The 26,166-nt window shown below is 38.8% G+C and overlaps 1 protein-coding gene across 2 annotated transcripts in view; it reads right to left on the bottom strand.

Annotated features, from left to right (window-relative positions):
- ESR1 (estrogen receptor 1) overlaps nucleotides 1-26,119 on the bottom strand; it is a 207,075-nt gene extending 180,956 nt beyond the window's left edge. For both annotated transcript variants that reach the window (XR_013928513.1, XM_080389694.1), the window contains exon 1: nucleotides 1-26,119. This exon is cut by the window's left edge and continues 5,975 nt beyond it. The gene's annotated coding sequence lies outside the window, so the exon portion shown is untranslated.
- Nucleotides 26,120-26,166: the final 47 nt, after the last annotated feature.

Raw genomic sequence — 26,166 nt, 5'->3', positions numbered from 1 at the left:
AAATCTCAGTCCTTGTCTGTACGTAACTAAACCTGGTAACTGCTCTAATAAATCTCAACAAATTACCAGACCTTAAAAGAAAATAGGATCTATTAAATTTAAAAATAAATCTATTGGAGTTTAAAAATAAACTCCCACTGCTGGAACTATTTTCAACTTCAGGCTAAGGTTTTTAGTAGTTTATTTCCAGAGAGGAAGCAATTTTTTTAAAAGCATATGCTCTTAAGGTAATTGCGAGAGCTGTAAACACATTTTGAAGATGGCTTTCAATTCTTTCACAAGTGAAAAAATATAGTCGCAGGCCTATATGCTAGTAAAACATCCACCATAAATCTGCAGTTATAAATAAACAGAAGGTTCAAAGAATCCGAAGCAAAAGCTGAACTTATGAATTAGTGACCAAATGCAAGTTCTATACAACAATAAAATATAGTCTGATCTTGAGGTTGCTGTTTAATTATCCCTGTTAGAAGAACAGCTTCTCCAGTTTTGTAAAGCTTGTAGAAACCAGGTTCTAGCAAAATACTGATGTTAGGATAGCAGGAAATACATGTTTCCTTTTGCAATAGTTAACTTTTTCACCATTTATGAGTTTATTTGAAAATAGATTATTACAGTTTTATGTTCTATAAAATGTCAAGCATCTCCTTGTTTGTGGTGATGGCAGAACAGTTCTTGTAGAAGAAGGCTTTACCGAAAGATGCAAACAATAGTACAAATGAGACCATGATCAAGGAAAAGAGAAATACCCTGCATACATTAACAGGAGAAGGGCAGGAAATAATTTCTTGTTCAAATCCTTAAATGCAACCACCCTCACCTTGCAGTTATAAGGCAAAATATTGAAATGCCTGCCCTTTCAATGCAAATGGCTCACAAAGACTTTTGGATAAACAAGAATAGAGAATGCAATGCAAAATCCTTCATAGCAGACTCTCACTGTGCAAGAAAAAATAGAATAATATAAAAAGGAATCAAGAAAGCAAATTATTCTCCTTTCATTAAAAAAACACAAAGATAATTTTTCTTTGTAGTGAAATATCTGATTAAATTTCCCAAAAAAACCTTACATATGTATCAAAATATATACATAATTAGAGAATATCTTCAATCAAAACAGATGCTGTGATATTACAAAACCAAGATCTATTTTATTCTACAGGATATCCCAATACTTACACTGAATTTTTCACAAATTTGTGTAAACATGGTAGCATAAAAAGGCTCTTTGTACCTTGCCTGTTCCTATTAACAGTTGTGAAAGGACACATGAACATTGACTCAAAGTAACAGAATAGAAGGATACACCAGAGCTGTTTCCATTGATTATTTTAATATAAAGGAAATCTTTCAAAAAATACTAGATCTGAGATATTTGGATCTTTTTTTTTTCCCCAAAAAAATACATTTGTATTTGTAGTGTATATTACTGTGTACATACTTCCAAGTATTCTACCAGGTACAAAACTTTTATAACTGTGCTCTTAGAAAAAGCTTTGCATCACTTAAATTGTTCTATTTTGCAGAAAATGTGGCAGACCTGAAGCCAATGGAAGCTTTCCATTGATCAAGATAAGAGATGTACTCGCACTCTGAAGTAAGTACAAAAACCAGTGGATTCTGTCACAGCTCTTAAAAAAAAAATTACTAAAGTTTCAGCTACCTCCTGTTCATTGATGTAAGAAGCCTAAAAACTATCTCTTGGATAATTTTTAAATGTAGCTATGACATGCTTTACCATTTTTCAGAGAAGAGAAGGCCTGCATAAGTGCTAATACCTTTCTCAGAGTATTACTGTACATTCCAGACATACTGCAACTCATCTTTGAGTTTGCTCTGAGTTAAGATTGCTCTGTGGCTGAAAACCTAGCTTATTTTATGTTTTTTGACATATTTTCCCATGTTTTGTTTTTCAGATTGAAATTATGAAAGCTGCAAAACACACAGGGTAGGGACTATACTATAATATTGCGCTGTGATAACTCAGTGGGATGGAAATGTAATAATATGGAAAATAAACATACAGGCAAAGGCAGTGAATTGAATGGCTAGAGGAATGTCAAAGTAGGGTGGAAATGCACCCTTCTGGGGGAAGGGCATAGCAAGTAGGAAGTACACCATCCGCCAGACAAAGAGCCTTAGGTAAAACAGAAAGAGTATCAATAAATCCCTGGAGTTTAATACAGAGTAGGAAACAATTGGAACAGAGTAGAACATCCGTTTACACAGCTGGAACCAGGGCATCACATCTGTGTTATTCTGCATGCATGCTTCCCCCATTGTTCTTAACACTGATGTATATAGAATCATAGAATCCTTTAGGTTAGACAAGACCTTTGAGATCAGAGTCCAACTGCAAACCTAACACTGCCAAGTCCACCACTAAACCGTGCCCCTAAGTGACACATCTGCAGGTCTTTTAAATGCCTCCAGGGATGGTGACTCAACCACTTCCCTGGGCAGCCTGTTCCAATGCTTGACAGCTCTTCCACTGAAGACATTTTCCTAATATCCAATCTAAACCTCCCCTGGTGCAAATCGAGGCCATTTCCTCTTGTCCCATCACTTGTTACTCAGGAGAAGAGACCAACACCCACCTCACTACAACCTCCTTCCAGGTAGCTGTAGAGACCAATACAGTCCCCCATGAGCGTCCTTTTCTCCTGGCTAAACACCCCCAGCTCCCTCAGCCGCTCCCCATCAGACTTGTGCTCCAGACCCTTCCCCAGCTCCGTTGCCCGTCTCTGGACACGCTCCAGCACCTCAGTGTCTGCCTTGCAGTGAGGGCCCCAACCTGAACACAGGGTTCCAGGTGCGGCCTCACCGGTGCCGGGTACAGGGGGGCGATCACTGCCCTCGTCCTGCTGGCCACACTGCTTCTGACACCAGCCAGGACGCCGTTGGCCACCTTGGCCACCTGGGCACACTGCTGGCTCATGTTCATGGCTGTCACCCAGCACCCCCAGGCCCTTTCCCACCAGGCCCTTTCCAGCCGCTGTGCCCCAGCCTGTAGCGCTGTGTGGGGCTGGTGTGACCCAGGTGCAGGACCCGGCACTCAGTCATGCATTGCTTACATAGGCATTCATCAAATAAGCAATTTGACAAATACTGCATTTGAATGCTCAATTTCTTTAGTCAAATGCTGACCAACATATATTTATTATTTTATAAAATTTCTACTGAAAGTATAATAGGGGCAAAAGTTAATATGTTCACTTGCCATGATAGTACATTACAATTTTCCAAAAAAATAAATTTATAGATAGTTAAAGAACACCATTAAAATTAGCATGCAGAAGAATCTTACCAATTTAAATTGCTAGAAACATCTATCCCTATTTTACCTTCTTGGTAGGTAGCTAAATTCTTGAGTCAGAAGAAAAAAAGTCTTTTTAAAAAAAAAAAAAAAACAACTGGACTTATTTATGCCCCAGAAGTATGACTAGATTGAATAAATTTTCTGAGTTTCTTCAAAAATTAATAGAATACTTAAGAAGCAAAATAGCAGGACCAGTAGTTTATTCCTCGTCCATTTTCAAACACAGTATTTGGACCCCTTTCTATTCACAATGCTAATACATCATCAAACACACCCAAAAAGTTTAAATCTTACCACTATCCCCAAGTTCCCATATGTCTTAAAGGAAAAACTTTCTGTAGTTAGTGGGAATTTTCAGTACAAATATACAGAAATAGATTAATAACATGTTCATCCTTTCTCATGCACTTAGTTTAGAATCGTTTATTTAAAAAAAAACCTACAATATATTTTAGTCTTAACTAACACATGAACAGGAGTACATCATATCACTCTTTTTAATCTCTCCTGTGTATAATTGTAATCCACATCCATTTGAACAAGCTGTAGTAATCTTGGTGTTAAAATTGGCCTTTAAGAGCTTAAAGATAATCTTCAATAACAGATGCCCCCCCCCCCCCCCCCCAATTTATTGAAATTCATTACACACATCTCTGCAAATTTACTAGTATGTGGTGATATATCTGATCTAAACACTAGCATACATATTTTACTCACAAACTGTTCTGGAAAACACCATTCTCATGTAAGATATTTAAACCCATTTAGTGATTGTCTATGATTAAACATACCAAGTAGTAATATAAAACTAAATGAGCATGTCCCCTCCCTTCTGGAAAAATTTATCCAATTTGCTCTAATGGAATAATGAAACCTAACGCTCCTACTCCAGGGATGACTGCTTCTACCAAAGAGGTTTTTCTCCTTTAAAGTTCATTCTAAATTTCATCCCAACCAGATAAAACAACCCCTAACAGAAACACAAACACTGAGTAATTTTGTGCTGAAAGTAAGAAGAGAATGGAAACAAGAGATATTTCTTAATCTGTTTATATACATAATAATACTTCACACACTGATGACAATAGCTTTGCCACCACCTTTCAGTTAGTATTCTTAATAGGCAAGCCAGTTTTATGCAGTCCTTATTTCTGCTAAGAGAAATAGCAAAAAGCTGGAAAATGTCAGGCTATGCAGTATTATCCACTGCCTGCTGTGCCAGCCTCCAGCATGTCACAGCTACAATCTTTTCCACAAAATTGCTGCAGACTAGAGACCTACAATTCATATTATTTTTGAAGATTGCTACCAGGTTATTTTTCAATTTAAAAAAATTAAACAAAGTTAAAAGATACATATGCCTTAAGTATTTTAAATGTAACTGAGACTTTAACTTTGGGTTATTTTGATACAACACAATTCCATGAGATATTTTGCTGTAGTAACTTAAGCAAATTCAGCCTCTGATAAGGAAGGTCCTTACCCACTTCTTTTCTGTCACGCAATATTACTAATCAGTTTAGACTCTGTACAACTGGAATTTAGCCCTTAATACAGCACTAAAAATGCTTTTTCAGAAAAATATTACAGAAAAAAAACACGCACCAAGCAACTACGTACCTAAGAGCCTAGTTGGGGTCAAAAGCATTGAAACTTTTCCAGGAGACTTGAGGCTGCAACGTATTTATTCACATAAAACATACTTGTGATCAAATTAGGTTCTTGCTTGTTCCCCAGCAATCAAATATATTATTCGGGCCTCACATTCCCCATATGCCATTCAATAACAATCTCATTGTCATCACTACCACCATCTGTTCAAGAAAGGTCAGGATTTATACGAACAAATTAGTTCCTAGAAACACAATATTAGAAATGGTTTAAACCAAAAGGTTAAACAAATTCATTTCCTTGTTACAGCTGTTGAGCATTAAGAGACAGTCCATTCAAGTTGGTGGGCAGACTCCCTTCTCCTTCAATGGGCTTTATGATGGCCTGAAGAGTACCCAGAAGCTCTTTACACACATTTTTCTGTGTCTTGACACTAAGATTGTGGGTGCCTAATAGCAAATCAGAAATATGTATTGGTTTTAGCAGAGGTATCTGAAGTAGGTGAATCATCATGATTCACATTGTATGGGTTTCACTTCTGAAGTGACCAGCAACACAGTATTTTTATTTTTTTTTCCTCAGTGCCAAGACTTTAATTCAAACCGAAATCAGCTTCATTGTCTTCCATAAAAACTTGATTAGGCATAAACTGTGGAAACTTTTCCTAGTGTTAAACTGATTTTCCAGGAAATACAGTCCTATTTGATTTAGCTAATCTAGAGATCACTTTACCACTAATGGAAACATCCTGGAGGCCTACCCAGTTAGACACTAGACACTTGTGATTTTTAAGTACTTCAAAATCTAAGTACACAATCGGGCACAGATCTTGTTTTCAAACAGTTACAAACATTCAATCTTTGGAAGTGATACAGGAGGGAAAGTCTATAAAGCTGAGACAGAAAAATGTTACACCAGAAATATACATTACAGAATAGAGTCAGAGATTCATTAACATTCACAAAATACGTGTCTTACACAGGGAATTCCTTCATTTCTAAAAGATATTTAAAGAAATATTAGACAATGTGTTAATATAAAACTTTATACCATTGCAGGAAAAGAGACCAGTTTAAATTTTTAGACAAAGATGATCCACCTTCATTAAATTCTCTACCAAATCTGTGTACATTTATCTTTCCAATATTAGGAACTGTCTGAAGTCATGAAGCTCAAACCTGCACTGTTGACCTCCTGCCAAAACCAGGTGTTATGAGTGACAGACTAGTGATAAGTTGAGGTCTTTTCAGCTGTTTCAACACCTCCATGTTAATAATAGGCTATCTCTAATCAAAAGAACATTTTTCAGATATTCAGTTGTAGATACAATAAAGGAATTGACAGACATTAAAGAACACAGATGTTACAGGTGTAAGAATGGAGAACATGTATAAGCAAAAAAGATTTGAAGAAGATAAAATATAAGGAGAGAAACAAAGGACTAGATGGAAGTTCACAGGAATGTATTAAAAAGCTACTGTATTCTGGTAGTCTTTATGTTCCTACATTATTACCTATGCAAGGCTGTTTTCTTGACAGTCACTACAGCTGTGTAGACATGCTCAAAATAGTATTATTCAGGTCACGTGTTGACAGAAGTGCAGACACAGTAACGGAAGACTTTTGGCGCAAGATCTGCTTTGAGGTCTGGATATACACTACATCTGTAACTTCAAGTAGGCTACGTGCTACTGCAGATGCATGTGGTCCAGCAGTCTAAAGTTAGTTCACATATAACAACACAGTCTACAAACCCAGCTTCCCATACAGTGCAGAAGAATCCTAAGCAAGATACTCACACAGATTATTCATCTTTAGTGAAGAATTTAAATAGCTTTACAGGAAGACCCTATGGGAAATTCGAAGTATGTGACTGCAATTTTCTAAGATCTATCATAGTCTAAGCAAAGTCAATTTGCAAGAAATTTGCAAAGAATATTACTGGTGCAGATTAGATCATAGTATTTTACCTTAAAACATTTCTTCTCAGACAGAGCAGGCAAAACTTGAAGGCGTATTTACTATGATTAAAGTATATATTTTTTGGCTACCATAACAAAATAAAATTAACAAATACATTTTTTCCTCTAATTTTCTAACAAGAAAGGAAGAAAGATAATGGAAAAGTCAGAAAAGTCATCTGTTCATAGGAGTCAAATAGAAGAAATTGGAGCCTAAAAGATGAAAGGTTTGTAAAGTGGCAAGAAAATAATAAAATATAAGAGATATAATAATAAACCTTAATTAGAGTAGGCATCAGAATTCCCAGTTCAGCAATAGGGATACTAACCCACAAAAGCCACTGAATTAGTAAGGGAAAGCTAAGGTTTGTCATTAACACAAGTATTTTTCAGTTGAAACTCAAATAACTCTAACATTTGACCACCTGCCCCTTTATATTAGTAGCACAATTTAATAATAGAGTTAGTTTCAATTTTCTAGTCACTTCTTTAAAAAGGATTAGTGACATCAAGGGAAAATAGACCTCTCAAGTAATAATTTCTTTTTATGATTTGGTGTGGGATGGAGCTGAGCAAAAAAGAAAGACAAAAGGGAAGATCAAGTGAGATAGAAAGGTATGGACTACATGTTTGGTACAAGAAATTTAGAGAAAAACAAATGTAATGTCCCTTCTGTCTTCTGCCTTCATTCTTCCAACTTATCACTTAAGTATGTCCACCACATGGAAATGCTGAAAATACTAGGGTGCAAGAAGAAACCATCAACAGATTATCAAAAAACATTTTGTTTAACAGAAAGGAAGTGGCTACCATCAAATATTTGAAAAAGGAAAACATTTACTGTTAATGTCATTAAAGACGTTTCAAAATTAAAGCTGATTTTCTATCAAAACATCAAACTTTTTTACCATTAATATAACAAAACAGGAAGTTAATGATTTTTCATGCTGCTTTTTTCATATTTTAACTGGGGAAAAATTGGTGGAACTGGAATGAATTTTATAAACATTTTTTGAGAAGCAAAATGAGCTTTTTTGCCATGAATTTCATCCTTCTCTAAATGTACTAGCTAGCTAATTCTAGGTTTAAAGTACTTCATACTACACACACTGTTTCAGTACTCATGCAGTTAACCCAGAACAATATACAGCAAGAAGACAATCCTTGCAGAAGTTGCCTATCTTGCAGTTAGAAAATAAACACAAATTACTCCAGCAATACAGCAGCACATTAGTAGTAAAGCACATTCAACTCAGGTTGCATATTTAGGAAATTGTCACTAGTCATTAATGTCAGTTAGGTCAAAAGGAATTTCTATTATTTCTATCATTATTTAACTTAGCCTCTACAAGATTAATATTTAGAGAACAGGATCTGTTTAAAATGAACAATCATCTGAGGTTCCAAAATCATTTGGCCAATAGAAATACACCAACACACAGTACAACCTCCAACACATGGCATAGTCTGCAACACTTAGCAGAAAAAAACTTTTGATTTAATGATTTTGATTGTCACAGAATAATAGGAATTTATAAAACATTTATTTACCTGCTTATGGGGAGTCTCCAAAACTCTTTTCTTTCTTTCCCAGCATTGCTGGTACTGCTACCAGCTCTTCTGCCCTTACAGTCAGGGCAGGATGAGTGCAGCAGACAGGACACCCAGCAGGAGGGACACCTCTCCCACCCAGACCCTTCCTCTATTCCTGAGAGGCTGAACTTTCAACAGCAACCCATGTCTCCTTCCATTGGCATGGGGCATATACTTCCACTTCAGATCCACACCCTTTTCAGCCCTATTATTTTTATATTATAGAAGTGGAGTGTTAAAGGATAAGAGAGGGTCTGCAGGCAAAGAACAGTTAGAGGATTCATGGAAAAAAATGTGGTATCTGAGTTTTCAATGGAGGAACTGAGAAAACAGTGAAAAGGGATATCTCCCTTTTCTCCTTCCAAGACTTCGTTCATACTCCCTGAATTTAAATTTGACCAGCTGATATATCATTGCCTCTCACTAGTTGCTTATGTCCTCTTCAAAAGGAGGGGGTGAACTGTGATGCACACTCATGCACAGTACACAGGTTAACCTGTAACTTGCCGAGTCAAACAACCAAACCCCACCCTGTCCATGAATACAAAGATATCTGTGAGCAAAAAGAGGAAATACAATACTATCACCCAGAAACAGAGCTGAAGCAACAGCCTTTCTCCTAAGTGGGATGAGGAGCCAAATGCACGTAGGTAGCCAGAAACCAGCAAACATCCACATTTGTGAATTTTCATACAGGACAGAATCACCAGCTTCAGCTGCACCACATCCGTTTGCTAGCACAGGCAACCATGAACATCAGCAAAGCTCTGAGTCTCCACCTGTAGCTTCCACAGGCCCAGCTCTCTGCGCCCTAGATATCAAACAATATCTAAACCTTTGGGACACAGATGAGCAAAACTGAAAGCACAAGACATCAAGTTTCCCTGTAGCCAGTTGAAGACTGTGGAATAAAATCCTAAGAGTAAGCTCTCATTGCTTGAACCAAACCCTATTTGTAATGCTTAGATTTGACCAGTATACTAGCAGTCAGGTGATGCCATGAAATGCTTCTCTCACACTCTTCCTTTTGATAGACTGAAGGTATTAAATTCATTTTCCCTTTGAAGATCAGACAAAATTAATTGCCAACAGCTGAGCCTCACATGCACACGCACCTTAGTGCCTGGTTCCCAAGAAAGTGAGTTTCCAATTGGACACCAGGGATGTCTCCTCCTCACCAGGCAGGGCTCCTGAGAAGCCCTCACGTGTGAGTCACCTCTAGAAGGAGTGATGGAGAGCAAACCTTGTCCTCCATATTCAGAGAAATAAAGGCTATCAGACAGTAGCCAGGGCAGGCTGTACTGGATCAGACAACTACCCAGTAGCAAGTCTCCGACGCCACCTGTAAGCAGACATCTAGGAAAGAGCAGGAACAGGTAAGCACCCATGACATCCCCCCATACTTGGCCAACCTCCAGCTATTTTCATCTGTGGAGGCTTCCTGAGCCAGATGCAGCTTCTGTAAACCATAAGCACAATGCATGTATGTCTTTGGGAAAGGTTATTTGAGGAAAAAGAACAGCAACCCAAGGACTTTCCTCTTAGCTCTAGCTTAACATGCTGTATTTTCACAAAGCACACTCTTGAGAAAATCTACAAAAAAAGCCCAAACCTAACAGAGAAACAAGAAAGATAAATGAAAGGAGGTTCTCCTGTCCTGGTCTCAGTCCTGCTTTGCAGAACCATTTGGCAGAAACCACCAGCAAATTTATCCTTAAAAACACTCTATACTTTAATACATCTTAAAACCATTTTTTCCTATTAACAATGGGGGAGAAAATCTGACACCTCTTTATATATAAAAAAGGATAAAAGAAAAGGAACTGCCTTTATGTTTACTATTGCTCTTTTTTTGAAAAAAAAAAAATTACAATCTTTTCATTTTCAGATTCCATGAAAATATTAACCAAAAAACCAAAAAATAAAAAGGAACATAACAAATTTACAAGGACATGCAAACTGACTTCTAAATTTCTGGGATTGCACTCTTTAAGTGGTAGGAAGCCGTCACTGCAACAAAGCAATGCATGCTTCTTTAATATGCAAGAATATGCAAGCCAAGAATATTCCTTGAATCTTGTACTCTAAGTAGTCACTGCTGACAGAAAAGAAAAAATCCTTTTTCTTCATTTGTATCTTTGTGTATGAAATGAAAGTGAATTGAAGGGGGGGGGGGGGGGGGGGAGTGTATTAACCTTATTAAATACTAATAGGTTAATTCACACTACATGAACATAACAGCCACCTTGCTCTGAGTTTGTTACACATCTCTGTCCTTGCAGCAATCCCACCGGGCTGCTGAGTGATAAATGGATCCAATGAAGCACAGTTCAGGCAAATTTACTCAATCAACAGCAACCCTGACACACTTATCTTTACGTAGGACTCTATCAGAGGTAGCGAATCTTTTGATGGTGTGCCATTTGAACCATAACATTACCCTTTCATTTCAATCTTTTTTTGTCAAATTCAGTTATCTGTTTCTCAACCCTAACCCTGTAACAAAATTGTCCAAAGCCTTCTCAGAAACAGATGAGTGCTCTGCAAGAGGGAGGATAACTGTGCGGGCAGAATGCAGGGAGATGGAGGGTTAAGGAAAGGATAAGGCAAAAAGAGAGGCTGATGCAGAGCCCTAAATTACCAGCCTTGCTGCTCCTCAGCTGCCCAAAATAACCAGGTGATCTTGGTCAGCACTAACTGCAAGACCTTCCTCCAGCAGTAGCCTCTGCCCACTCAGGTATTCCTTCCCTCATGGGTGGGTGGGTGGTGTTGGCAGCTGCCTTGCTCTTGCAGGGCTCTGGCACAGGCAAACCAAGCAGTGTGATTCACTTCTGCCCTTGCAAGTCTGCACTGAAATCTATGGCTAAATTCTACCTAAAAGATAGTAAAGGCCTAAAAATTAAACTCACAGGAAAACTGGGAAAAAAGGGAACTGCTAAGTAAGCCCTAATGTTTTTGGTTTGGGGTTTTTTTTTTGGTTTTGGTTTGTTGCTTTTTTTAAGTGTGACCTTACAGGTAAAAGTGAGGTATAGAGTTCAGGCAGGCTACAGTTACTGGGACATAAACTCAGAGCTCACGACTGACTTATTTAGACAAACTGTTACTCTACAGATCAACAAGCTGCCCAGCCTTATGATCTAACTCATACAGAATTCAGAAATACTGCTTTTGAAATCTTAATTAGCGTAGTAGTAACAGGCTTGTTCTCCAAGACTACCATAGCTTATGTCAGACAGGCCAAAAAGCTAAACCAAGAGCAAGGTGCGTGCAACTCGGCAGGCACAGTTAGATGACGTAATTCTGCCCCTATGCCCTGTTTCCTTCCCTTCAAGCATATTTCTTACCTGAAAACGAATTCCTCATTCTTCCATGTTCCCAATCTTTGGGCGTTTTTTCCCCCAGAATTGTCATTCCACATGGCTACAAATCCTAAATAGCCAAAAGTCATGTCTTATTTCAAAAAAAGTATGTCCCAGGTTTGAGGTTTTTTGGGGGTTCTTAACTTATTTTCACTTTTTTTTACTTTTTCGGCAAAATTTTCTAACTAATCTCTGCATTTGTGAAGAACAGAAGCTCATGTTAAACAAAAGAGAAACATAATGTAATCAGATGACGCTGCCCATTTTTTAATTAACAGAGTTCCCATATTGTGTAACCCACAACAGAAGTCTGAGGTAGCTCACCACAGAGCAGTCTCCACGTCTGCCACTTGTCACAAGTCCTACCCTCCTTCAAGTCCCTCCACATCCCATCGCAAACTCATTCCCAAATCACACTCCTTAAGCCCCTCAGCCACCTGCTTTCCTCTTCCTAACCTTTCCCACACTTTTTGTTTCCTTCCAGCCCATACCCTGGCTCAATTTTTCTCCAGAATCAGCAGTCTGAAGAACTGGTCAGTCTTCGCTCATGGCACAGCTCTCCTGTCCTGAGCTGCCTCCCTCCCCACCCAAGAGAGGGCAAAGCACACCCAGTAACCCCTTGTCCTCTGCCTCCAGCTGCCCGCTCCCCCTGACCAGCATTCCTAAATACTCCCAGCTCCCTGCCTCCCCTTACCCCCAGCATTACTGAAGGCAAAGGCCATTCCTGGCTTGTCTGGAATCATTATGGAGCAGATCATCTTGAGTGCCATCACAGGGCACATACAGAACAACCAGCTGATCAGGACCAGTCAGCACAGGCTTGTAAAAGGCAGGTCCTCCCGACTAACCTGATCTCCTTCTGTGACAAGGTGACCCACTTAGTCGATGAGGGAAAGGCTGTGATTTCTCTACATACACTTTAGTAAAGCCTCTGACACCATTGACCACAGCAGTCTCCTGGAGAAACTGGCTGCTCATGGCTTGGATGGGTGCGCTCTGTGCTGGGTTAAAAGCTGGCTGGGTGGTTGAGCCCAAAGAGTGGTGGTGATCGGAGTTAAATCATGTTGGCAGCTGGTCACAAGTGGTGTTCCTCAGGGCTCGGTATTGGGGTCAGTTCTATTTAATATCTTTATCCATGATCTGCACAAGGGAATTGAGCACACCCTCACTAAGTTTGCAGATGACATCAAGTTGGGCAGGAATGTTGATCTGCTTGAGGGCAGGAGGGCTCTGCAGAGGGACCTGGACGGGCTGGATGGGCCCAGCCAACTGCATGAGGTTCAACAGGGCTCAGTGCCGGGTCCTGCACCTGGGTCACACCAGCCCCACACAGCGCTACAGGCTGGGGCACAGCGGCTGGAAAGGGCCTGGTGGGAAAGGGCCTGGGGGTGCTGGGTGACAGCCATGAACATGAGCCAGCAGTGTGCCCAGGTGGCCAAGGCGGCCAACGGCGTCCTGGCTGGTGTCAGAAGCAGTGTGGCCAGCAGGACGAGGGCAGTGATCGCCCCCCTGTACCCGGCACCGGTGAGGCCGCACCTGGAACCCTGTGTTCAGGTTGGGGCCCTCACTGCAAGGCAGACACTGAGGTGCTGGAGCGTGTCCAGAGACGGGCAACGGAGCTGGGGAAGGGTCTGGAGCACAAGTCTGATGGGGAGCGGCTGAGGGAGTTGGGGGTGTTTAGCCTGGAGAAAAGGATGCTTATGGGGGACTGTATTGGTCTCTACAGCTACCTGGAAGGAGGTTGTAGTGAGGTGGGTGTTGGTCTCTTCTCCTGAGTAACAAGTGATGGGACAAGAGGAAATGGCCTCGATTTGCACCAGGGGAGGTTTAGATTGGATATTAGGAAAATGTCTTCAGTGGAAGAGCTGTCAAGCATTGGAACAGGCTGCCCAGGGAAGTGGTTGAGTCACCATCCCTGGAAGTATTTAAAAGACCTGCAGATGTGTCACTTAGGGGCACGGTTTAGTGGTGGACTTGGCAGTGTTAGGTTAATGGCTGGACTTTTTTCCAGTCTAAGCGATGCTACGATCCTGCCCCCTTGTCAAGGCAGACAGCCCAGCTCCTTTGCACCAATGATGCCCACGAGAAGCTTTATCTTCTTATGCCTGGACCACATAGACAGCGAGTCAGTGTTTGCTGTGCTGTGCATTTGAGTTAAGTCCCAGAGGAGAGAGCATTTCAAGGCAGATCCCAAAGCTCTGTAGCAGAGTGTTCTGGATTTCACTGGGAACAAGGAACTCCTCCTGCATGGGAGAGATGCCTTCATTGGAGAGAAAACACAAATCATCTGCTTGAAAATCTAATAAGTATGCACTACTGTCTAGTATAAGAGCCTGGATAAGATTAGATATTAATTTAAATTTACTTAATTACTTTTTATTAATTTTAATTTAATTTTAGTTAAAGTATGTAATATCGAGTAGTGGTTCAGACTTAGGCTGAACATCAGCAGGGATGTCCAAACCAAAGCTGATACTCAGGCTTAAGCAACATGAAGGATAAGAGTTTTCTGCACTGTGGTCAAAAGACCAAAAAAGTATGGATGGTGCAGGGAACAGGAAGAGGAAAAAGAAGAAGAATGAAAAGGATGACAAGAATTCTGTTTACTTTAAGCTAATGGTCGAACATCTGTGAGAAGTGTGCCAGGATTTTAGATTAAGCTGAAAGGAGAAAGAGCTGAAATAGGGGGGAAAAATAAAATAAATATATCAGTGCTTGTTCTTTGCTCCTCCCCTTCCTTCCACTCCTCCCAGGAGCACTAGAAAATAGTGACAGTGAGGAAAGAATTAATTGCGTGGAGGGTAAAGTGCAGAGAAATGCTAAAAAAAGTTGAAGAATTCAGGGGAAAATCTGTGGATTTTTGCCAGATTTAAGGACATTTTTTGGTTTGCTTTCCAAATGTAGTTGGAGATGATAAAATTGATAATTAGGAAGAAAAGAACAGCTTAGGAGAAAAAGCAGAATGATGTGCTTGCGTAACTGGTAACAACAAAGAATTTTCGAATCCATTAGTCATTGAGGATAATGTTAAACACCAACTATTAGAGATAAACACTTGATAGATTGTACCCTAGGGCACTGTTTGAGCCAGCCAAAGCAATCTTTGGCTTGCTAATGTAGCAGCAGAACCGTTCCAAAAGACACTTGGCACTTCTTGGCATTTCTCGGAAAATTTCCAGAGTGATCTGTGCACACAGAAGTGACCTGATCATACCTATTCATCAGGGATGGGGAAGTAAAATCTCAGAGGACAATATTTGCAGAGAATTTAAAGACTGGTCATTGTACACAGATGTTAATACTTCTCACTTGTTGAAAACCATGGCAAAGTATCTAGCAATGTAGGTCAACTGCAGTTGATGAGAGTGCTTTATTCCATAAAATAACAACTGTGAAAAGGTTCAAGTCACTCTGCATAATTTGTGTCACCAGCCATACTTAAGCACCTCGTAATAAAGAGTGCACTACTGTGGCCAAGCTTGCTCTCCAACTCACCACGTCTGAACAGCGTGAACACACACCATAGGCTTCTGTACTTTTAGCTACAAGCTCAGTGATGATGACCCTCTACCCAGCACCCAGCAAAGCAGCTGAGACTGCAATAATTGATTCTAAAACACACTGGATCTCAGCTTCCCCAAGGGCACAGGATCACTTTTTTCCAAGATTACAGACTCTTCAGTTCTCTGGTTGTATAATTAGAAAGAAAGATCTGCTGGAAAGTAGGAGGTAAGTGGAAATTTTATAACATCTGTACATGAGTCCAGGCAATGAACCCCACAGCAAATTCTGAGAATTATCCTGTAGAGAAGAGCTTCCAGTCTTCTCAAAAAGTTATTAATATCTAGGGAGATACTGAAAGGAAGGATAAAAAGAAGAAAAGTACTCCTTCCAAAGAAAGGAGAAAAGCAAGGAGTATTTCTGGTAAACTTCTTGTAAATTTATCTTTATCATTAAACAACAAATGGAACAAACAGTAAAAAAATATTTACTGGCTAGCAATAGCTTTATGTGAATCAAACAGCATTAAAATTATAAGAGAAAAAGCTTGCCAGAAATCCCTGACTCTTTCCAAAAAAACAATTATAAAATCAGTGAAAGGAGTGACAGTAAGAAAGGCATTTGATATATTATAAAAATCATAACTTAAAAATTAATTGCAGCTGACCTGGATAGCAACATTGCCAAATTCAGTGAAATAAGTTATCTACAGTTACACTGCTATGACCAGTTAACATTTGGAAAGAACAGAGAATGCAATCTATAATAGGGTCAGTTTTAAGACATTTTACTTAACATCCACAAGACTGAGAAGACAGCATACTTGTTTAATTATTGCATTAATGCCCTTGCAAGCTTATAAAAGAAATATTTTTCTTTAAACCCTGTGTGAATGGACATAGCTCAATTGCACAGTGCAGTTTTCCTGCTGCATAGTGGTGCTCCTCCTTGGATCTGTGAGCCATGCACTAACCTCTTGATGGCAAAAACATCTTGAATTCTCCAGTCACCTTCCATTTGCTTTTGGTTTAAAGATGATTCAGCCCAGCTTATCCATGGTTACCACCTGCTCACCACAAACTCTGTCAATGTTCCCGGTAAAAAAAAAAAAAAAAAAAAAAAAAAAAAAAAAAAAAAAAAAAAAAAAACAGAAGAGGAAAAGAAAAAAGAAAAAGAAAACCAGGAGAGCATCCTATGCTACCTCTAGAGGGGTCAGTATGTACCTGACAGCATTGGCTGCACCCTGCACAGGGTGCCCTGGCACACGGAGGGATGGGAGGAGGGAGGAACTGGCCACTGGGGCATAATGGGAATACCTTGTTGAGAGTACGTCTTTTGGACCAGCTGAATAATGTTCACTGAATGTCCATGCTACTGCGATGCCTATAAGAATTTAGCTAACCCAAGACTGCTAAATCAAGAAGCAGATAGCAAAGAGATGCTTTCACTGCGTGGTCTGAGATGCCTTCTGTTCAGGTCAAGCATTGTTCCTCTGATGAACTTTGAGCTTGTAGGGGGAAGGGTTCAATCTCTTGTAGGATGTAGCAACAAACCAAAGAAATACCACATTATAGTGCAGACATCTGCAATGGGACAGTATTCTCTTAAGGGCTTTGGGATATTATATGAATTTGGGGGAACTTTTTGCCATAAAGATGTTGACAAGGAAAAGTCCCCACTGGAGAGAAAAAAAATAATAGAAGAAAAAAGACAAAATAAAAAAGAAAAATAAAAAAAAAGAAAGAAGAAAAAAGGAAAAAGAAAAAAAAAAAGGTGCTAGCATGGGTGACCTACAAGGAAAGATATAAACAATCACATAATCTATATTGACTAAGTGATGTTTAAGAGCACTTCAGTGGTGTTCAGAAGCTTAAAAGGTATCAAGGAAGAAGAAAATATATTTAACATAATGAAAAGAAGCATAATGTAGTAATAATCCTTATCAATTAATGAAATATTCCTGACTCTGAAGAAGTCTTCCAAAGCAGTCATCAACCAATATCTTGGGATTTCCAACTCTTGAGCAAGTCAGACACTTAAAAATAATCAAAACTATGGAAAATATGCCTGAAGATACTTGAAACCTTCTGAAACAGCTTTTCATCTCTTAACTTTTTGTTTTGTTTTGTTCAAAAGAGGACTACAATCTAATTAATCCTCAATCAAACAGTGGCCTAGGAACAACTTTTTATTATGATATTAAATACTTTGAATTCAGTTATAGGCAGGATTAAAATGTAAATTGCACTGATGCGAGCAGCTTTGCTATTTCTAGGACCTCAAGTTCCAGATTTGAAATCTCCCACAACCTCCATATAACCACCAACAATCTTTCTCTTATCTCACTGCCGAGGAATAGCCATCCAGAGCTCTGTCTTCTGTCCTGAATTTAAAAATATACTTTTTTCCATGAATTCTGTCTGAATATTCTACCTTGTGCTGTACAGCAGGCCCAATCTGTCAGTCCTTTATGCCAGATAGAAAAAAAACAGGCTGCTCCTTTGAACGATTTACTGCCCTCTCTGAGTTTTCACTGACAAAAAAATTACTTTCTCTGGATTTTTTTAAAGAATCTTTGTATGCAACTCCTCCATACCCATGAACAAGCTTAACGAGCACAGACAAATGCTTTAAAGTGCTATCTCCTTTCCAAGGTCTGAAACACAGATGTCTCTTTTTGGTAATGCTGCATGCCATTGACCTCACTGCAAATTTGATGTCTTCCACTGGTACACCATCCAGACATGAATTGCTAGGTAAAGGGAGGGTTGTGAGTTTATTTTAGAAGCTAGTTTCAATTCCAGCCTTCGTTTAGAGAGTTTATCTTAATATTTTTTCACTTATCAACAAGTGATTTATACACGAAGACACAGCCACTTGTCAGATTATAAAGGATCTTAACTAGTGAATAAGGAAACATTTTTCTTTTCATTTTTGAAACTTTCTGCGTTTTCCAATTCAAACAGAATCTTCTTTCCCTTGCCTTCCTTTCTTTCCCGTCCTTTCCTCTGTCATTCTATCTGCATTTTGCAGAGAAAATTTGGGAGAACAGATTAGGACCTACACATATGATATCTATATCACAGTTACACCTAACTGAAATGCTGTCCTTTGTTTGAATGAAGCTTGCACAGAATAAACTGATATGTTTTGGGTTTATTCTCTTCGGCTTCTTTTAATTTTTAGCGTATGCTTCTTGTTACCTCTTAAACTGCAATACTAACACTTACTGAAGGAGGGACCGTTTTCTTTCCTGATCCACTAAATCATAATGGTATTTAATACATTTCATTTCATTCTGGGCCACCCAGTTTGCCCAAATACTTTCACACTGGAATAGTTCCTGAAAGAAGGTTAAAAGACAGCCTGGTGAAATAATGTACAGAGGTGCCACTGGAAGGCAGATAGTATTTCTCCCCTTGAGTGGGGGTGGGGGAAAAAGAAAATTTGCTTTCGAACTTCTGGTGAAAAGGCAATGCTGTTAGGAAACTGCCTTGGTTTCTGGTAGCATGACAGCATTGAAATTGGTTCATTGGTTCAGACAGAGGGTCCATTTCTTCTAGTGTCTCATCTCCAGCACTGATGAGAAGCAGATGCTCAGCGAACAATTACATATGACACTTCTGAGTACATTACTACCCTCTAGCCATTCCCATCTCACAGTATTTCCTGAAATGGATCTGGTTTATCCATTTACTGACCTTGGTTTACCCACTTACTAAGCATGTATATAATCTTTTCCACATACTTATCAATTTGCCCTTGAATATATGTCAACTATCACATGTGTGAATTTTCCAGAACATACTTGGACAGGAACTTCCAAAGTCTATCACCTGCTACATTAAAAAAGAATAAAAAATAATTAAAAAAAAATTCTCTGTTTTGAACCTGGTTTCTGTTAGATTTCGTGTACTGAAAGAATGATAGTCAATGCCACTCACAACTTTGCAGTTTTCTAGCCAATACCCCACAATTAATCTATTTTCAGGCTGATGAGTCTTAGCCTAACTGTTCCCCATTTTATCTCCAAGCATGAAGAAAACTGAGAAACTTTTGACTCTTAAGAGACACTGCTAACAAAGTTCCTTCCCGCAGGTGTATAATTCAGGTTTTTAACAAAAATACTGTTAAGAAAAGATAACTCTTTTAAGTCAGACCTGTATCCGTGTTCTACAGTTCCTTTTACTTTGACCATAGCCAAGAGGCAGATATTCATGTCTATGTTCTATATTATTTTTACATTATGGAAAACTTAACTATGAAGTACTAAGTTATAGAATATAATCAGATCAAATGCACAAACACAAGACAGAATATTTGGCTAGGCAGTCAAAGCATCCCATATATGCATAGAAGCCATTAATTTGCTGTATTTGTCACTGATGGATCCTCAGATGAAGAATTAATGTCATCCAATTTCAAGAAAAGCGTTAAAAGATCAGAATCCGGGGGACTGTAACAGTATTAGAGAACTTGAACAGAAAAGGTGATGAAAAGATAAAAAAGACTACTAATTGGGTTTCTTTTCTCTGAAGAAGTGGAGGCTGGGAACAGATATGAGAAAAATCTTGCAATAAGTAATAGAGCACTATTAAAGGACAGTAATCAATAGTTTACCATGTCCACCATGAGAAAGAAAATTTGCAAAATAACTTGGACTGGATATTACAAAGAGCTGTCTAATAGTCAGAGAAGGGAAGTGCCAAAATAGTCTGTCTAAAGAGATGTGGAATCTCCTTCCCTGAGGGCTCATAATATCTTCCAGGATGGTATGCTTGATCCTTTCCCAGTCTATGGAGATAAGTAAGTAAAATCCCTGTCAACTCTGCACTTCTATGGTTTCCTATTGATGTAACATGTGGCTTTAATGGGACACAGCTGCCTAAAAGCATTTTATGAGTTTTGTTAGCTAGCCAAAGGACCATTATATGGACCTGCAAATAGCAGGAATAGGACACAAGAGCTATTGTTTGTCATCATATGGTTTTATTTGTATGTTACTTGGTTTGAAAAAAATTAAATCTTGCCTATTCATTTTTTGCTGATTCTATTTAAGGCACACAAAGTGCAAAAATAACATAATTGAAGCTTTTATTCTGAATTCAAAATTTCCAAATTGCTAAGTGCATCAAGGGGTTCTCAGCACAGTGCAAACAGAATTTGCTCTTAGGAATAGGCATAGTCACAACTTTGTTCTAATTAAAACATATTTGGGAGTTGTTGTTTCTCTCTGCTTACCATTACAATTAATGTGACCGAATGGGAACTCAAGCTTCAGCATTTTCTCCAAAATTATAACCGTTTCACTTCATAAATTATTAAATCACACACCCTTGATTTGCTTGTGGCAGAATTTGATTTCACAAGCAGAAATATATGAACACTGGCTGCTGCATCTAATGAAAACAAGGCTCATCATTAAAGGCCTTCTCATGACAGCTCTGCAGTGGTAAGTGTGAACAAGACTGTCTCACTAGACAGTAACAGATGACTACCAAAAGGTAACACGCTGCTGAACTTTAATTTGACAATGTAACTTTATTCTTGATATGTATGTCTCATTTTAGCTTCCTATATAATTAGTGAAAGAGGTGGGTCCTAAACTACAAACTAAACCCTTTCCATTGAGCGGACAACCAGAGACCATTCCTAATAGGCACCTAAGCTGGGTGTTTTAACTTAAAAGCATAAACCTTCCCCTTCGAGTGCAAGCTGCCAGTGTCAGGTAAAGAATATTATAATACATGAGGGTTTTGTTCTACCAGTGAGCTTGTCTTCTGCTCATTAAGCAGGCAAAATCTTCTAAGAGAAACAGATGCAAACCACCTAGTAAGAAATAATAAGAATAGAGGTAAACACTTGTGAAAAATTAGGTAACAGAAAACGTTTCATTCTTCATAACAGAATCAAGAAGTAAAACAAAACTATATGCACACCTGTCAGTACTGGGGGAAGGTAGAGGGGTGGGGGCTGAGGAAAGCACCATATTTTAGTGGGTTGTAATTAAATACCAGTCTTGTGGTTAAAAAAGTATTCAGCAGACATCATGGTAGTAATTCAAATTGACATGGTAGCTATACAGAGCTTTTACACACCTTTAGGCAGTATCCTACAGGAAAAGCTGAGTGACTGCCAGTTTCACTCTTGAGTGCTGATCCACTGTCATCCACTCCACATGTATACTATAACATTAATGGACTGTCTTGAGAAGAAAACCAACTAATTTCCTCCAACACAAGAATTAAAAGAACATTATGGGAGTTGCAAAATCAGGCATTTGAAGTAAAGAAACATAAAAGCTGAAACCAGTTGCCTTCATTGTTTCCATTTGTACATTTTCATTGCTACTTTGCTGGATACATCTTAACATCAATTTCATTTTCCTCTTAATTCCAACTGAACAGTTCAGTTTTTAAAATTATTTCTTTCATAATTTGTTCTAAAATCTGGCATACTATTTAGGTTAGAACAAGCAGCTTTTTGTCACCTTCTCCCCTCCACTTGTTTTAAATAAGTGCCCTCTTTGATAATTCTCTAGTGAAAGTACCAGCCAGTGCGATGTATTTATTAAAATCCTTTGCTGTTGGCCTTACAATAACATTAAAAGGACTGTGACATGACCTCCCACAGAGTATTCAATCTCCTATTTTGTGCATGTGTTAGGCAAAGAGGTTTTTTTATTATTATTTTCAGGGTGCAAACAAACAAGACCAAAATTAAGGCTGCATGGGATATTTTATCTCTGCAATCTACTCAGAATGAGTTTCTGATGCTGCAGAATTGCTAATGCATTTAAAATAGATGTTGTGTATAGGTTTTTTGGTTTGAAAAACTATTACACTTCCTTGTGCAAAACTTCAATTATGTGCTGCGTTCTGACACCCTCAATTCATGTGAAGAACTAAAAACTACAAATCCACCACAAAGCCATCTGCTGTCCCTTCTATTACAGACTTTCCTAGACTGGTCCATCCTCAACATAACTCTTCCCATTTTGCCTTTCTTAGACAGTTTTGGACTTACTGCTTCGCCTTCTAATCAGAATTCATCTTCTCATAGACACTCGAGTGGAAAAAAATTTTTACCTTCCCAGTCTCTCCTGCAAGAAATACCTGCTTAGGCTATATGGCTCACTGGCCCCATTTCTTCTGTTCATACTTTGTAAAATAGCCTCTGTCTATCTATGCCTTCACTCCCTTCCTCATTCCTTACCCTAATCTCTATCCAGCTGATTCCAACTCCTAAATCCTGGGGCTTTTTACCCAGCAGAGTAACCCCTATACCCAGTTCCCACTGCCCCACAAGCCTCCAGTCCCTGTATTTCATGGTCTTCTACAACTAAATCCCTCCTTGCAGTCTCTCGCCTTGGTCCCTTGGCCAAGGTCAGGCTCTCCTCTGTTATTATTTTCAATTTCATAATTTTATATTATAATTTTATTAAGCACAGCCAATGAAGGAAAAGAGCCCCTGGCCATAGTGATGTCCAGAGCCAGCACAGCCAGCAGCACCCCAGGAATTCAGTGACAGGAGATGTCTTCTCAGCCCTGCACCGTCCCAGCCTAGGCATGCAGAGATAAACTTTAGGGAATAAGGCTGAAAACATCTAGCAAGCACGAGCGTTTTTGAATGATGTGTTCTTTAAGCAGCTTACAGCTTTGCCAGATTTAGGCTGATTTCACAGAGATAAAAGCTGTACTTTAGCCAATGGCCACTTCTCTTCCAAGTCAAGTCTCCACTCAGAAAGCGCAGATGCACTCAGGCAAGAAAGTTTCCTTTAATGAGGGCCAAGCAGGACTTGAAAATACCTTTGGCAGCCCACAGCATACGTGAAAAATCCATTAGGGTCCACATTTTCTACATTAATACAAAGCCTACGCTGACTCTCCTCTCACTAATGAGATCATGAAACAATGACCTGCAGATCAAAGATCCCACAGCTACATTTAGAGTTCCACAAAGAAGAGATTATCTTCACTGTGCAAAACAACTTCTCTATTCTTATTTAAAAAAAAAAAAAATCAAGGGAATAATTTTGATTTAGTTCTACACGAAGCATTTCAGCTAGAATTTTCCCCAAAGACCTGCATCAGTCATGCAGCCCAGCAAAAGGAGAAGTCAGATTTCAACTCAGACAGTTATAGTTTGACTACATTATAAGCATCTGAAAAGAGTCTGTAATGGGAAGTGTCAGACAACTTTAATAATAGGTGGGGCTGATATAACCACTTTATCACAGGGAAACACACTACATATGCAGGGAGATCAGCCATAAAATAACCTCCTTCCCGTTATTGCCCTGCAGATCCAGTAGCTCCCACACTTCAAGCCACTTGAATTTTGGCAGCCCAGTGACTAACAGCCAGAAACACAATTTCAAGCTGATGATAAAACACAAACCTCTCAAAACAACTCATAACGGCTTTTCCAGCTTGTAATTTTTAATGGGTGAAATTAACAGTAGTTGCACACTTGCTGCTACATTAAATGTTCTAAGCCATCAGTAATTTCTGGAAAATTCTCCAAACCATTTTCTGATGTACTCAATAAACACACTTTGAATGTAGACAATAGTTATTATGTATTACTAAGGGCAAAGTTATCTCATCGGTACTTCCCCAACCCAGTGCACAATGTAAAAGACTATTTTGATGCCAATGGGTATTTCTGCATTTCTGCAACATGGAACTTCACAAGGAGCTGTACACAATGTATTCTGCTTGGAGTACAGTAAATAAACTGTCATTGCTGCTTTGGGAAAAGGGAACCCTACATCTTCCTGATTATTGCTCCAGAAGCCAATTCTCCCAAAAGCAGACTGAGAGAGTCCTGCTCTCATAGTCTAGAACACAAATGCACAATTGGTGCAGCACAGAAAAAACGTACATTTACTTTCTGTACATATAAATATAGACATGCAATTAAGTCACAGCAGATGTGAATCAAAACAGAAACAAAAAAATTAATTACCTACTTTGACAGATTCATACCTGCAGTCTTCTCATTTTAAAGCAAAAAGCCAGGAGAGAGAATATTCAAATTTCTTGCCCATTTGGGTGGCTTCTTTGCACATGTTCCTGAATTTTCAGCTATGATGGGATCTGCTCATTGGCAGTCACCAAGAGGCTGATATGACCATGAAATGAGGAAACACAGTGAATGAAAAATAAGGTACTAGCACCACCATTTGCTGAGGGCTGGAAAAAACAGTAGAAACTTTAAGAGACCATGTAGACCTATTTCTATAATGCTAGCTGCTTTTAACTCACTTACCTTTGCAGCTATTGAAGATACTTAACCAAAACATGTTTCAGCATTTATTACTTGCCAGGAAAATCTTAATGAAGTCCAGATGATGATTTTTATTCCCAGCACTACAAATCTTCACGTGTAGAAACAGTTTCACACAAGGTTTTTTTTCATTATTTGAGTTAAACAAAAATATTACTGAGACCTAACCATATACTGGAAGCAAACATACAGCAGCTGGCAGAGATGGCCTGAAACCGTTTAAGGCAACTACTATGCCCCTGGAAAACACATGTTTTATTGTCATCCCTTGCCATCCCAACACTAAGAAATATGGGGTTTCTGTGACACGACTCTGGAAGGGATGAGCTTTCCTCTGCCAGCAGGGCCCTTCCCCACTGTCATGGTGCTTCCATTTCTGCCCCCTGTTTTCTGAAAAAGTTTGCTTCTAAGAAAGAGGAGGTCTGTGAAGCAGAAAAGCAGAACAAATCTTGTTCAAGCAATGCATATTCTAAAGTCAGGCTGTGCTCCTTTACTTATTAAGAAACAGATTTTGACAACTGTATTGCAAAGTGCAAATGAGATCAGAACTGACGTAGATTTTTAAAATCTAATTTGCTTCTGCCTTCCCTGCTGTCTGCTAGTTTCATTTTGCTCCTCTTGAGCAACAAATGTAGCTGTTATAGATGACAACCACTCAATCAATTCATAAAAACGGATGCATTAAGCCTTTCACTATTTCAGGGGAAAACTACTGTGAAGGGGAAATGTTTTAATGTGAGACAAAACCAGCTCTACAATTACTACTTTTTTTTTACATAATTAATAGAATCATTTCTATTTCACTAATATGTTGATAAGCTTTGCTGGTATCAAGACATTACTGTTGACACAAATGACCTAGTAAATATCTCTTTCAGAAAGTTTTTTAAATCATATTTTTAATACCTTACTCTGGTTCCTCCTTTCTTTATTAAGAAGTAAATATAAAAATTTTCATTGGATTTAGATCTGTGAAAAAGATGAAGAGCAAGAAATACCTATTCCATCTCATAATAATATTATCTGGTATCTGCTCAATGCAAGGTAAGTCCAGAAGAGGGTGAAGAAGAAAAACTAAAGTTTATCTTCCTTCACTTCTGAACTCTTTCCTGAAAACTATTCAGACTAGGCTCACCACCCCAAGATTATTGTTGCAAATCTGTAGTTTAACTTCTTCCTCTGCCAAGCCTTCCCACAAAGAACACACTTTTATCATCCAAAAACTTCAAAAAACAGATACCTGAAGCCACCAGGTGGGCTAAGGCCCATGTATCAGCTCGGATTCTGGTGCCCCAGCATCTGAAGATTCCTAAACAATTTCTTACTGTCACAGCCTCAACTTAATCGGGTAAAGAAAGTATCACCTACATTTATTTTTGTAATAGGCAGAACTGAGACATAAAATAAGTGCACGTTAGGCATGCAGAAGAAAGATGAGAAAAAGAGTCCTTAAAAGAGAAATATTACTTATGGCCTCCTGTTTATCAGACATCACCCAGCACAACCTTATGAAAGTTAGCAGACATCACTT

Source organism: Falco punctatus (genome assembly GCF_963210335.1).
Source record: "Falco punctatus genome assembly, chromosome: 5".
NCBI lineage: Eukaryota > Metazoa > Chordata > Aves > Falconiformes > Falconidae > Falco > Falco punctatus.
Note: the sequence above shows the minus strand (reverse complement) of the source record. Positions and strands in the feature narration are given on the sequence as shown.